Here is a 14,575-nt window from a genome sequence, read left to right on the forward strand (position 1 = left end):
TCATGGAATCACAAATAGGTTAAACATTTCTAGGAGATTTGTGGTTGCTTAAAATTTCAATAAATTAGGTGATCAGTTTACTTTGTAAAGCAACAATGTTTATGGTACTCTGTTGCATTTAAAATGGGAGAAAAACAATCAATCTTTTCAAAGGCTCATACTTTACTTTTTACTTGGGAAAATGGCTATGGGCGTTCCACAAAAAGCGTAAGCTACAAAATCCCACTGGTTCATTAGTTAATGAAATTACTTATTTATTAATTGCTCACTGTACAAATACCGTAAATCATTACATACAGCGTCAAATATTAGTTGCGCTTTATGTCATGTTCGATGTCAAATATTACATGCAGCACCAGTGACTGGTGGTTACATCTGTCACTTCATTATTTACCTTTTATGTCAAACTTTAGATGCTGCAGCATCCCTCCAGATTGGCCTTTCAAATGTCAGCCATTACACACAGCAGTCTAACTGGTCATATGCATCTGTGGTATTTCAGTGGTCAGTCTACCATTAAAGGTTAGATCGCTCACTTCATTAGTCATATTCTAGTTGTCAGTCGTTATCGTATTTGAAAGGGCTTTTGTTGTGCCCATTATTTTCTAGTCCAACTGCTCATTAGCCCCTCTATCCTATTCTTTCTGTCTTTGCTTCTGCTCAGCGTCTCCATCTTAACTCAACAGCCCAGATGGTTGCCCCATAGAGCCTGTGATATCTTTGAGATGTATCTGTCAGAGATATTTTTTTTCCACATTGCTTGCTTCTTGTATGTTCTAGATAAGCTCAATGTTTGAAGTGTCATGAGTTCATTTCTGTTGTGTAATCATGCTCAATGAAGGAAATTTACATCATCTGTCATGCCGTACCAATTGGTGAGTTTACTCACTTTTCATTGGTCAGTCTTTGTTATTTCCTCAGGATGTTAACCTTTACCCAAGAGGGTCAACACAATCATCACTAGGAGGAATGGGATTACCATTGTCATTAGCAGATATGCTTGAAAACCTTCAACTTATTATTAACAAACAGCCTCATGTTTGCCTTCACCATGAGGAAGAGAAGGCAAAAACAAACTCCACTGTAGCTGTCAACATTTCCACTTTGTCTGATCGTCTCTTTTACAAGCACCTCGCAGCATGTAAACACAAACGCATACACAAAAACACACCGCAACAAAAACCCGTACGCCCTCGTGCATACACGCCACAATTTCCTTCGGTGCTGGATGCTGAGAAACCTGTCAGACACTCACAAAGAGAACAGCAAATTTATTTATTTCTCTGAGTTCAGAATAATTACAAGCATTACGGTGGTGCGTGGCGGTGACGTCTCTTTATACCATCAGGTGTCAGGGTGCACCATGCAGCGAGGAGGAAGCAGCGGAGGCGAAGAGACGTGACTCCTTCCCTCCGTCTGATCTCTAATCAAATTAAATAGGTGAGTACTTCCTCCCTTGCTCCCCCCCTCCCATCACACAAAGAAGGTGGGAGGTGACAATTGTGAAACTCAGCGTGCTGAAAAGGAATCGGGACCTAAATAACCTTTCAATTCATTACCTCAAACGTTAACATCAGTCAGGATAAAAAGTACATCTATTCCATGATACTCATCCTCGCATCCCATGTAACTAAGCTCCATAATTGCCCAGATATATCACTTGATCGTCAGCGCGGCAGTTGTTAAACAAAGCCCCATCGATTGGTCGGTTACATCTGTCAAGTGTCATTGGTCAATATACATGTCAATATTTACCAGCACCATTGATTAGTTGATTGATTAACCTACATGCCAGGCATTATAAACAACACCTGTGATGTGTTTGTTAGATCAGTGGTTCTCGGCCTATTTTTCAATGATGTATCCCCAGTGAAATATTGTTTTTTCCGTCAAGGACCCCATAACCAGTGCAAAGAATTTTTGGATGGAAAAAGGAGCGAAAAAGAGAGCAGGGTGCCACTGTGTCTTATTTATTAAAGTTTGGAGATACATTTGTTGTGGTGCTGTATATTGGTGCATTTCATTTTGAGACTCAATAAAATAGATGGTGTAAAATCATCTGTTTTATTTCTGGCTTGTCTGCTAGAAAACGGTATCAGTAATTACAAAGCATATCTGTGTAAAACAAAATAAAGGCACACACTATTTTGCATAGAATTCAGCATAATAGAAGTTGGCAAGAAGATGATTCACACTCCAATTCATTTGTTTCGAAAAGAAAAAGGAACCGTTCTTGTCACAGTAATAAAAAGTGCAAAAACAATCGGCTTTCAACCAGCTTAGTGTGCACCCCGCATACGCCCAGAGACAGCTGCGATAGGCTACAGCACGACCGTGGCCCTTATGAGGATAAGTGGTTAAGATAATGGATGGATGGATAGATGAATGGATGGATAGGTGCGCTGTTACCTGCAGAAACCATGTTAAAATCTCGCACACTCCATGAAATGTCTTCACGTGCCTCTTTGGGTACTCCGACCCGCATTTGAGAACTGCTGGGTTTGATCAAGATGAATTGCTTAGTTCACAGGAGCATCTTTCCATGAAACCCCAGTAATTGTTCACTTCAACCCATAATTCGTCTTTGGTCAGCTTGTATGTCAATCGTTACACACAAAATCAGTCATCATATGGTTACCTCTCTTATTTTTCTAGGTCTGGCTAACATGTCAATTTTTACATAAGTACACAAATGATTGGTTACTTAAATGACTTATTATTACTTATTTTTAGTGCTGTTAATCCTTTTGAAAAACGCCTGCGATTGGTTGGTTCTTTCATTTAACCATATAGGTTATTCTATTTGTCATTAGAGTAACAACACAGAACCAGATACTGGTTGAGTAGGTCAGTCGCGCTTCATGGGTTAGTCCACAGGTCAGCCATTCTCACTGCATCAGTCAGTTGGAGGTCATAACTAATGCTTCATAGGTCATTTCACATGTCAATCCTTTGCTATATTGCAGTGGTAGACAAATGGGGATACATGAAGGCACTTCAGGGGGTATGTGATATTTTAACAGGGTTTCTGCAGGGATCACAAATTTAATTTAATGCTTTTTAATGTCATGACAAGAACAGGTAATTTTTCTTTTCAAATTAAGAGTAAATGAATTGGAACATGAAACAATCTGCGAAGTTATATTATAGTGACCCCTCTACAAAATATTGAAAGTTTTACATAGATGTGCATTGCTCTTAGTCACTTTTTTTTTCCAGCGAAAAAAAATCAATGACGTTACCATCGTTTGTTTCTGGAGTTGCTGAACAAAGTACGCCAAGAATAAGTACCACCTCAAATATAGTTGCAAATTTTAATGAATCAGACACAAATGGAACAGATCGCTGTTATACTTTTTGGGGGGGTCATCCAAACTGCTTTGAGCTGGTTATGGGGTATTCAGCTGAAAAAAAAATCACAGGGGCTAAATCCTTAAAAAATCTTAGAATCTCTGGTCTATTGCATCACCGTGCATCTTCAAATGCTGTGTCAAGAGTGCCAAAGCACCTGGGGAGGTGAAACATTGTAAAATGAAAACATTGTAAAATGAGTTAAATCTTTGACATTGCCAATCAAAGCCATGTGCTATTATTTTTAGAAATGCATTATTTGTTGATACCCCTGCCTGTACCCCAGCCGCCACCCTCACCATCAGTTCAAAGACGAGTTATAGCTTGCCCTCCCCTTTGAATTATAGATAATGAAAATCTGGAATCATGTTCATTAAAGACAAGGAAAAGTAGAGGGGAAAAATAAGCAAAAAATCAGCACATAAATATTTCTTCCTAGCAAATCACCCCCTCCGAGTGAAGGGTGGGGTTGAGGGCGCGACAGTGCCCCCTTGACTGCAGACATGCAGCAGACACATGCATCGACTCCGCATGTGATGGCTGTTAGCTCCTCCTGAAAGCTGCCGCTACCCGGCGCGGAAAAGCGATGGCGGCACGCTTGGATGACACATTATTATCCTTTAATCTCCGCGCTCAGCTCGTGGAGCATCAAATTGAAATATCCTGAACAGATGTAAAAACACATGTGGGCCCGGGCGCGCAGGCTGTGCTGCGCTTTGTTTCATCTCGCTGTGATGTGAGCCTTAAGGAGAAAGCTTTTTAAAATTTCATCACTATTCAAAAGGATAATTAATACGTACCCCCAGGCTTTGATTATGCGATACCCAGTGTGTACTGCCGCTGCTGTTGCCATAATGAGCCACTCATCATCAGCGCGCTCTGCCTCCCTGTGCCTCCCCTGCAAACATACAGTTTGCATAAGGTAGTTAAGATTCTGCACAGGAACCTTTGTGTGTGCGCATGCCAGACAGCGTATATGCACCTGCGATGTTTATATGAAGCCGCTTGTATGCATGGGAGGTGCGACTCCCTCATCTCATTTGCAGTTCGCCGTTATACGCTAACGCAAGTTGTTGCGGTTTGTTTACAAGGAGACCCCGGTCTGGCTGACTGCACAAAACCAGGCCCTCTATGAAGCAACCCGCTTGTTATCATGTTAAGGGTGGAGAGTGACATGTCGCAGAAGGGAATATTCTGAGTAAAGGATGTCAATTACAATGTCCGTGGCTAAAGTAAGCAGGCTTAAGGATAACTCTCCCTTCATTGGTCAGTTGGCAGGTCTGTCATAACCGACAGCGACTGCTCACCTAAAGTCCTCATTCTTCATTGATCAGATGACATGTCGGTCATTACAAATGGCACCAGTGATTGATCGATTACACCCATTACTGATAAATCATTAGCCTAATTATCAATCTCAGAAAAAGTTACTGGTCAATTTCATGCCTCGACCTTCATTGGTCAGTGTACTTTATGTGCCAGGAGAAGAACCACACACTCACAGGGAGAACATGCAAACTCATCATAGGAACGCAGGGGCCCACTGGAATTCAACCTCAGAAATCTGAACTGTGAGGCAGACATTCTAAACACTCTTTACAGCACTGAAAACATTAATTTAGAATGTTAGGGGGAAAAAAAATACGTTTGAAGGTGTATCCAAACGTTTGACTGATATTGAAACATTACTATATGCACTGTGATTCGGTTGTTTACACATCTCACTCCTAATTGGTTACACAGTCTTTGTGGTGGACTGATCACATGCATCACTCTTCATCATCACTCTTTACTATTTATCAGCAGTGTGCTAGAAACATCACTTCACAAACAAAGCAAGATTCTCAATTACTATGCTTAAAAACAACATAAACTGTCCAAACAAATCTTCCTGTTGGCTTTGGTCGACTACTCAAACTCACCCTTCCAAGAAGAAGACAATATCACGTTACACACCAACGGAGTGCTTTGAAGGCCAACTTCAGAATAAACACACCAAATATCACTTGGGCAGCAATACAATGGGCGTCGTATTTGAATTTGACCTTTGTAGCAGTGGTTGCCACCAACTAGCTTCACTCCTCCACACAACTCAGTTTTTATTGCCATCACATCACATCTCTACCAACATCAATAAACTGCCATTAAACTTCAATCGCTGATTAAGGACACACACACACACAAAAAATGCTATTCAATTACACTGTCATTGAACAATACGACACGTCTCCAGCATTGATGCCAGACTCTAAACCACCATTGTCAAACTCAAGGCCTGGGGGCCACATCCGGCCCGCCACATCATTTTATGTGTATGTGTATGAATTTACTGACTGACCAGTGCATACTACGACATATACATTACACACCGCTACGATACATATTTTTTTTTCCTGTTTTCTCCTGTTCAAATAATGACGTAGCAAAAAAAAAAGTGCTTGCAATATCTCAATGTCATTATTTTTTTACATATGACAGTTTAAAATGTTGATTCAAATTTTAGCAAGCATCGTTGGAAAGCTTGCTTTGCTTTCAAGGGCCACATAAAATTGTGTCAGGCCAGATCTGGCCCCCACGCGCCTTGTTTAACATTGTCGTTCTACATGAAGTCTGTCATGAGAGACAGCGCCAGTGTTTGGTTAGTTACATCCCTCCCTCATTATTGGTCAGTCAAATTGCAATTTATTTCAGTCGACACCAGTAATTGGTGAGCTACGTACCTCACTCTTCACTGTTTAGTCTATATGTCAATGAGTGACAGACCATGGAAGGATATGAAGAGGTCACTTGTAATGAGAACTGTCAATTAGAATGCCACCGCTAAGCTATAAGCAGGTTTAGGGACCACAACTCAGTAGGTTCACAAGTCAAAGATGTTGGAAGGGACTGCAGACATATTTGGGGAGTTCATCTAGTATCCTTAAACATCCAAAACACTGCTTTTTTTCCACAAAAAGACACCAACCTCATATTTTGGTGCAGGGTTGTCCACTTCCAAGCTATCTCTCGTGACACATAATAGGACACCACTGTCACACATGCACAATGTCCTCTGACATTCTACTCCCTGAATAACGCTCATCTGCTTTTTGCAGCAGGAGGTTTAAAAAACGAGGATGTCATTTGGGATTTGCCCCAGCGCCTAAGATAGCTGGCGATGGCACTTTAGCCTGCAAGGAATTTTAGCATGTTCACTTGGCGGTGAAGTGACACACTAGAGGGGCGCCGTGACGGGTAGACATCAAGGGCGGACTTGGGCAAGTCCTCCATCCTAGAATCAAATTCCATGCCTGACACTGTGTGGAATTAGCTTCGGACAGGTGAGTGATGGCTTCCCTTGGTGGCAAACGGACATGAGTCCGATCAGAGTTCAAGTTTCGCCGAAAGATTCTGATCCATCCATCCGTTTTCTTTAGCCGCTTATCCTCACCCTTGCTGGCTTGCTGGTGCATATCGCGGCGGTCTTTGAGCTGTAGGTGGGGGACACCCTGGACTGTTTGCCAGCCAATCTCAAGGCACAGAGAAACAATTATTCACATTTACAATCACACTTATTTGGAGTGTCCAATATACATACCATACATATTTTTGGCATGTGGGAGGATACTGGAGTACCCAGAGAAGACCCATGCGAGCATGGGGAGAACATGCAAACTCCAAACAGGGAGGCCAGGGCAAGATGAAATTGAACCTGGGACCTCTGAACTGTGAGGTAGACATGCTAACCAGTATGCCACCGTGCTTCCCAGATTCTGATCCATTAGAACTTAAGGATCATTTAAAGAAGGGTTTCAAAACTTATTTTTGGCATTCAAACTGAGTCCTTGTTTCAACAGTCTGAAAATTCCAATCTTCCTGTATTCATATATATGACTTTTGACTTAGATTCTCATGCATTTTTACAGCAAGCAAGCCTCCTGGCAACTTGGTTAAGGAAAAGCCTTCAGATTTGTCTCGTTAAAAAGCTTAGCGTCTCAATTACAGATCAATACATGTCCTGAAGCTTAAAATACATTATGGATGTTTTGCACCCAGTAGAGTTTAGTGGTGATGAAATAATTAAGGCTGGTTTGTTTTCATCTTTATTATCTCATTTAAATCAGGCTTCATTCATTCATTCATTCTAAATGCCAATCGATACACATACGACCAGTACCAGTAAATAGTCAGTTACATTATGGGTTATTGGTTAATCTACCAACATTTTCCAATGCAGTGTTTTATTATATTAAGGTTTGGAGTCAAATGTTTTGGGCTTTTTTTTAAAAAAAAAAAAAATGTGACTTTGTTTTCACAATAGCACAGCATGTATCTCAAACCTTCTGTCACGTTCATGTGAAGCCGGAGCAGCGGAGGAAGCGAGTGGACCCCAAAAAATGTAGAACGGCCGAAACGTGGTGACTCAAAAAATGAAGGTTTGATAACGAACTGAGGAAAAGAAAAACCTGGAACAAAACAATTCAAAGTAACAACCAAAACTCTACACTGAAACACACCGGGGGAACAGCAGGGAAACAGCGACAGGTAGACTGGGCATACTCGTGCGAAAGACAAGTCAATCCTTCAAAATAAACTGCCTTTTAACTTGTATGACACAAACAGCCTTGGTGTAACTATTTGGAAGACCCCCTCCTCCCCAAACAACGACACACACACACACACACACACACACACACACACACACCAACACACATGGCCTACGATCCCTGTGGATAGCAGATTTCAATCAAAATTTGAGGCTCACAAAAGCAGCTTCACATTCGCACAACAATTACGACCGACGTGAAATATGGATTCTCGCCTTGACGCCGCGCCACTCGTCATTCACGGGGGCCAGCGGGGTCGTGCCATGGGAAGCAATTATTGCTAGATGCCAGCTGACAGCCTGATTCCATTGCCAGCGCCATGATGCCTCTCATCCCCGGGCTTTCTCTAGGCAAATTGCATCCTCTTCCCTCAAATCAAACCTCTTTGCTACTATTGGCTACTATCAGAGGGAGGGAGACGGTTCCCTTTGTTTCGTGGGACAATGCAGTGGGAATAGGGTGGACCTAACAAAGAGGCACTTTTTATTTATTCATTTCTTTTTTACAAAGCCTTTAGGGACAAGTCTTTGGGCAAGGCAGGGAAAAGCATCAATTAAGACTCATGCAAAAAAAAAAAAAAATCTTACAAGCAAAGGCTAAAAACAGCTCTTTTCAAATTTCAATAAGTTGCGAGGGCATCCCTTCACCACAGGTTAAAGCAGTAATCACATGTTGGGTCAGTTCTGTTGGTGACATATTGCTAAAAAAAAACCAAACCATTAACTGTAATAGGTCTGAAAGTTGTTCGTAATCCAGGTATTGACTTTCTACATTGGGCAAGCTTTCTGAAGAGAAAACTAACAAAATAACTGCAATTCAAACAAAAACAAAAAAACATTCATCAATAGAATAAAATAAAAATGTAAAAACCATAACTAACTGGAATAGAATAGAATAGAATAGAATAGAATAGAATAGAATAGAATAGAATAGAATAGAATAGAATAGAATAGAATGCCTTTACTGTCATTGTACAGCAGCTATACAGTACAATGAATTTCGGAACTCTCCTTCGATAGGTGCATATATACTCAATAAAAGTCCAAAGAAAACTAAAACTAATGCAAAAGCTAATAAAAAATGGACAAAACAGAGCATTTGTAAATAAATAAAAATCAATAACTCAAACACACACTTAAAAACTTATATACATTTTAAAAATACTCCAGTCAAAACAGAATTAAATTAAAAAAAGGATGTTAAAAATTCCCAAACTATTACAACCCTACTGATATTCAGCGTTCCACTTAGTGGAACTAGTTTATCAATTGAAAAAAAGCCCAAATTAACGTGAGGGCTTAAAAGTGCAAATACTAGATGAATAGGGATAAATGAGGGGAAATGGTACAATTAATTGCGATAAAAGTCAAACAGTCATTTGCCACTTTGCTCATTAGTTGAAAAAACACACCAAGGCAAAGTTCAGTTGGATGCTTTAATCACTTTAATTAATGCACATTGTTGTGTGTTCCTTTCTCGCTCACGGGCCTGCTCACTCGCTCCCTGTGTACCTATATTAGTGAAGTAATAAATAAATGAGTACACACACACGGACGTGCTGCCACCGACTAATTATCATGCAAATACAGCAGCAACAAAGCGTGCTGGGACTGTTAATCTGTGCCGCGTCGCCAGCGAAATTCCCCAAAGTGCCTCACAATTGTCCACCGTGCAATTAAGAGGATGGAGCAGAGAAAAAAAATGCCTGTCACTTGAATTCTCTCTTTAGGCTGAACAAAATGAAAATAAATGGTGTGTGTCAAAATCTACCTTTTTTACTATACACATAAATGGTAATGCAACATTTTGCTTCGCGAGTTGGCAGTGTTTTGTCTTGTGACAATTTGCCGGGTTTAAAATTAGACCAGTTCTATTCAGTAACAAAAACAGGCCTTGTGTGGGCTTTTTTCGACAGTCTGGTGCTTTTTATTGTCTTGTCCTCTTGGATTTTGAGAAGAAAACTGTGATGCCTTCACTTTCTAGGCCTAGTTTTGCTTGGATTCATGTTGATGTGGACCCGATTTCATGTCCAGGTAAGTCTTGGCTTTGATTTAGTTTTGAGGATTTTCTTGTCTTCGTTTGCAGAGATGTGCACAAACTTGTTAAAAAAAGAAATGGTGAAATCAGAATAACTAATTCATCTCTGGCACTTAAGTGAAAGCGTATAGAAAATGCAATACATTTTATGGAGTACATTTTACTTTGAGGAATGTTTTACTCTGGAAGTAACTTTATTCGTCCCCAGCCTAAACAATAACATTTACATTTGGAAGAGGGTAAAATATTTGTTATACATTTTTCTCAAAGCATTTACCCAAATTTTACACTGACAAATATACGGTTTGCTCTGTGAAGTTTATTCTGTAGATTTACTCCAGTTCCAGTACCCTCCCCAAACAAATGTTTTGTAAAATGTTTAAATCAAACTCAATCATAGGTCACTATAAAACTTACTTTACCAGTTTTACTGTGTGTAAAATGTACTATGAGTACAAATAAAATGTATTTTTTTCTACTGTCAATTACATAAAATGATTTTAATGATTTGTCAATTAAAAAAAGTAGTTTCCTCTCATCCATTAACTTTCATTGTGCACATAGTTAGACATGTTGCAGAGCTGAGAACTCAATAGTATTAATTTGCCTTTTTTCCCCTCAAAACATGGTCCCGTACCATTATTAGTTTAATATAATAATGCTAAGTTGGCTGGTGGTAAAAAGTGAAGAAAAGAGGGGAAAAAAAGTTCTGACAATTTTTGGGGGGGGATTTTGTTTCAGGGTGGCAACAGTGGCTGACCTTACAGTGCAAGGGTCACGCGTTCACTTCTGGCTCTGGTCCTCCTGTGTGGAGTTTGCATGTTCTCCCCCTGCCTTTGTGAGTTTTCTCCCACTTTCCCCAAAACATGCATGCTAAGTAAATTGGACACTCCAAATTGCCCTTTGGGGTGTTAGTGAGTGTGAATTATTGTCTGTTTATGTGTGCCCTGCATTTGGCTAGCAACCAGCTCAAAGTGTACCTCACCCTCTGCCCCAAGACAGCTGGGATAGGCTCCAGCATACCTGTGACTCTCATAAGACCAGAGATTTCATATACCACAAATGTTGTTGATGACAGTTTTGTTGCAGGAGCATTTCCAATAGATACATCTTTGGGTGAGGGGTTCAAGGTTTCACAGTTGGCAGTGGTCAACTTCCCTTTGTACTTGTGTGTTGATTTTTTTTCTACTGTATACTTCATTTTCTCTTGAATAACACTTACGTTCAACTTTTTTGTACACTTAATCAGGATAAAATGGAATACCTATCCACCCATTTTCGCTAGCACTTATTCTCTATACGAGCCAAACACAGAGCACATAGACAAGCAACATTTCACACTCACATTCACAACCTATAGGTTATTATGTGTCTTCAATTAACCTAACATGCATATTATTTTTAAAGTTAGTGTAAAAACTTCAGGGTGTTTGTGATATTCCAACGGTTTTCTGAAGGTAGGTAGAGATCAGTTCAATTTTTGTTTCAAGTTAGGGGCAAATTAATTTGAATATAAAGCATTGTATGATAAATTGAATTAAAGTGACTCATTTCAAATAATGCATGCCTTTATTTTATTAAATTTCATACAGATGTACATTGTCATTAGTGAAGCGATTTTCTGTCAGATGAACCAGAAATAAACAGATGATGTTCCATGATTTTATCTTCTGGAGGTGCTGAAACACATCTACCTGGAGATACTTCTGCAATTCTAGCTCCAGATTTTAATAAATAAGACACTGTAGAATTTTGGAGGGGTAGATTCCACTTCCCTGTTACCACAAGTAATTATTTACTTGTTCATTTAATCAACGTTAAAAGGTAATAAAAAAAAACTATAACACAACAGAGAATCAAGGAAAACACACACTCTAGAATTCTATTTCCATCCGAGTTTATCTCGGAAGTCCAATAAGATACAATCTGATCTGATCTGTGCTTCTTTCCTCAACACGCAATTTCAACTTGCGAATGAGTTAACAGAAAAAGACGCCTCTTAAACAAAACAGTCCATTATTACTCAAGCCTATCTAATACTAGGAGACTGTTGGGAATAGTTGTGTGGGGCAGCTGAATGCACGACCAAATAACCTCAGTTCCCAACATTCTCCAGCCAAGACATGTTTAGAAACTTGAAAAAAAGCACCACCTGTTTAACAATGTTCAATCTTTTAAAGTCAGGCACTCACACTGAACACTGTTTTTAAACTTTTTAAGGTCTAGGATACTTGTAAAATTAGTTTAAAAAGTCCCATTTTTGTCCCATCGCTATTTTATAATAATAATAATAATAATAATAATAATAATAATAATATAAACATGCCAGAGAAGTGAAAATGATCATCAAACGCCTACAATAGATAGTAATCAGTGTAATCTATAGTGACACAAATATATAGCACATATTATCAATATATTTCCGCAGTACTAGATTGTTAATTCATGAGAAATTGTACAACACAAGCTACCTTGTTGACAGTGGGCCCATCACTGCCTTGTTGTGTCTGGTAAAGTTGCTAAATGCCACGAGAATCTGTAGATAGGTGTGTTATGAACCGCTGGAATGTTTATTTCATGTTATTGCTGCAATTCCTATACCCACTGCCATTTTTTGAAAAGCTGTGGGAGGCATTGTTCCAACGGGAATGAAAGGGTTAAACCCCAAACTTCAAAATTGAGAACAAAGCAGAGGTTAACGAGCATTCCAGAGCAGATAATGTCCCTGCATACAGAGGGAGTAAATTGAATAAGATAACATAAAATCCTACAACAAGCGGATTCTTCCCAAAGCTCAATATATTCTAAACAAACAAAAGAAGCAATGTTATGATTTCATTTCATATTTTCACTTTGTTGAACAAATATGCCACTAAGTAGAGCCCAACGAAGAGCAAAAGTTCCTTTTTCCGAGAAGCCACATTATCATAATGGCCTGATTTACCTAAATCACGTCTTTGCTGTGGTTGTGGGTGTCGGTTTTCCCTTGTGGCTAATGAGACTGGGCCAGCCTGGTCTTCATGACATCTCTTTCATTGCTCTTACACTAAATGGAGGCAATGATGACCATTTGATGTCACAGGGCACGCTGCTGTGCCCTCTTTTAATATTTGATTTTTTTTTTCAATAGTTCATCATTTGCTCCAATTCATCATTTGAGCCTTTCATTTGAAGCTGGGCTAATGTGGATGTTCTGATTATCGGACTCGCGTTCCCCTTTGATGGCCCATTTTCCTTTTTCCAGACCCAATTTTGGCCAAAGAAAAACTTTTGTCGCTTAACTTTTGCATATTTTTACTCATTTGCTGAGCTTTTCAAAAGGAAATAACAAACTGAATCAAAGCGTTGTTTGTAGTTTATGTCCTTTAATTAATGCTGTAAACACAGCAGGGGTCATTGGCAGGAAAACACTATTTGATAGCTGGGGAAGGGCATAATGTTTGATTAAATTGATGGAGATATAATCTGTGAAGAATTAATTTGTTGATGAATCACATCCTGAAGCACAGACTAAATAGAATTTACTACATGGCAGCAACATGAGGCGCTTCATTCAAATTTGCTGTTTAATAGAGGACTTCAATCCCTCACGTTAAAATGTTTGTTTTTGTCTTGTAGTTAATTCAGCAAATGTGTTTTCAATTGCTGCCTGTAACGCTGGCATGGTTGTATAGGAGGTACAAATGTGGTACAGTAGTTTTTAGTATGTTACAAATAAAATATTTTAGGAACTGCTTCTAGATGAGACTGAAGGCTTGGTGATATGACCTGAATTTTATATCAGGGGCTTAATTGAATCTTTTGGTCATAACAGTTATAGTGGGTGTAAAAGTGTAAAATAAATAAATAAATAACGGGAATATTTTTGATTGTTTTTTTGATGGCGGAAATGTAAATATTTCCTATTAAAATGGATAAAAAAAAAAAAAAAACTATTCTATACATACTCTTGATGCAGCTTCTTTCCCATACAAAATTGCATTTTCAGATAAACATGTCTGCTTTTTCCTTTAAACCCATTTAACATGAAACACGTGAACATTCAAAATAGCTCTTTAGTAAATCTGAAGTTGTAAAAAAATAAAAATAAAAGTAATTTTGAGTCCTACACTTGTGTATATCGCAAAACACAGGACTCAGTGGTGCCAAAAGAAGCAAATACTGTGCAAGCAAATAACATTGCTGTTACTGGGATTTTTTTTTTATTTTTATGTGTGACCTTGAGCTCTTCATTATGGCTGACATCAGCGTGTTTATGTGTGGTCTTAACAGCTAAAGTAGCTGTCCTCTTATTTTATACCTAGATGCAGATTAATTGAAGTACATATTTTCTGTTCATACCTGCTAGCTCTTCACCCAAACATAGTTTTGGTGAAGACTTGTGTGAACACAAAAGTCGTTCCTGACTCCATTTCACATTAGTGATTAACCACTCCTTGAAAACGCAACTTGTTAGAAAGATAGTTTATTCCTCACCACAAAGGAGAGGATCTGCATCAATCAGCTCATTTTTTCTGTTGTGCCTGGATTTCAAGTTCAAACCAAAAGTTTGGACACAGTTTCTCATTCATGTTCTTTTTGATGTCCCCCTGTGGTTCTTA

At 39.1% G+C, this 14,575-nt stretch overlaps 1 long non-coding RNA gene across 1 annotated transcript in view; it reads right to left on the reverse strand.

Annotated features, from left to right (window-relative positions):
- Positions 1–1,293: 1,293 nt before the first annotated feature.
- Positions 1,294–14,575, reverse strand: part of LOC148423099 (uncharacterized) — a 104,086-nt gene continuing 90,804 nt past the window's right edge. The window contains exons 3-4 of the long non-coding RNA XR_015865535.1: positions 4,152–4,249; positions 1,294–1,423 (exon numbers count right to left, since the gene is read on the reverse strand). This is a non-coding gene — a long non-coding RNA (uncharacterized LOC148423099). The remainder of the gene's footprint in view (positions 1,424–4,151; positions 4,250–14,575) is intronic.

This window comes from Hippichthys cyanospilos, chromosome 5 (genome assembly GCF_059441005.1).
Source record: "Hippichthys cyanospilos isolate Australia breed blue-spotted pipefish chromosome 5, RoL_Hcya_1.0, whole genome shotgun sequence".
Classification (NCBI taxonomy): domain Eukaryota; kingdom Metazoa; phylum Chordata; class Actinopteri; order Syngnathiformes; family Syngnathidae; genus Hippichthys; species Hippichthys cyanospilos.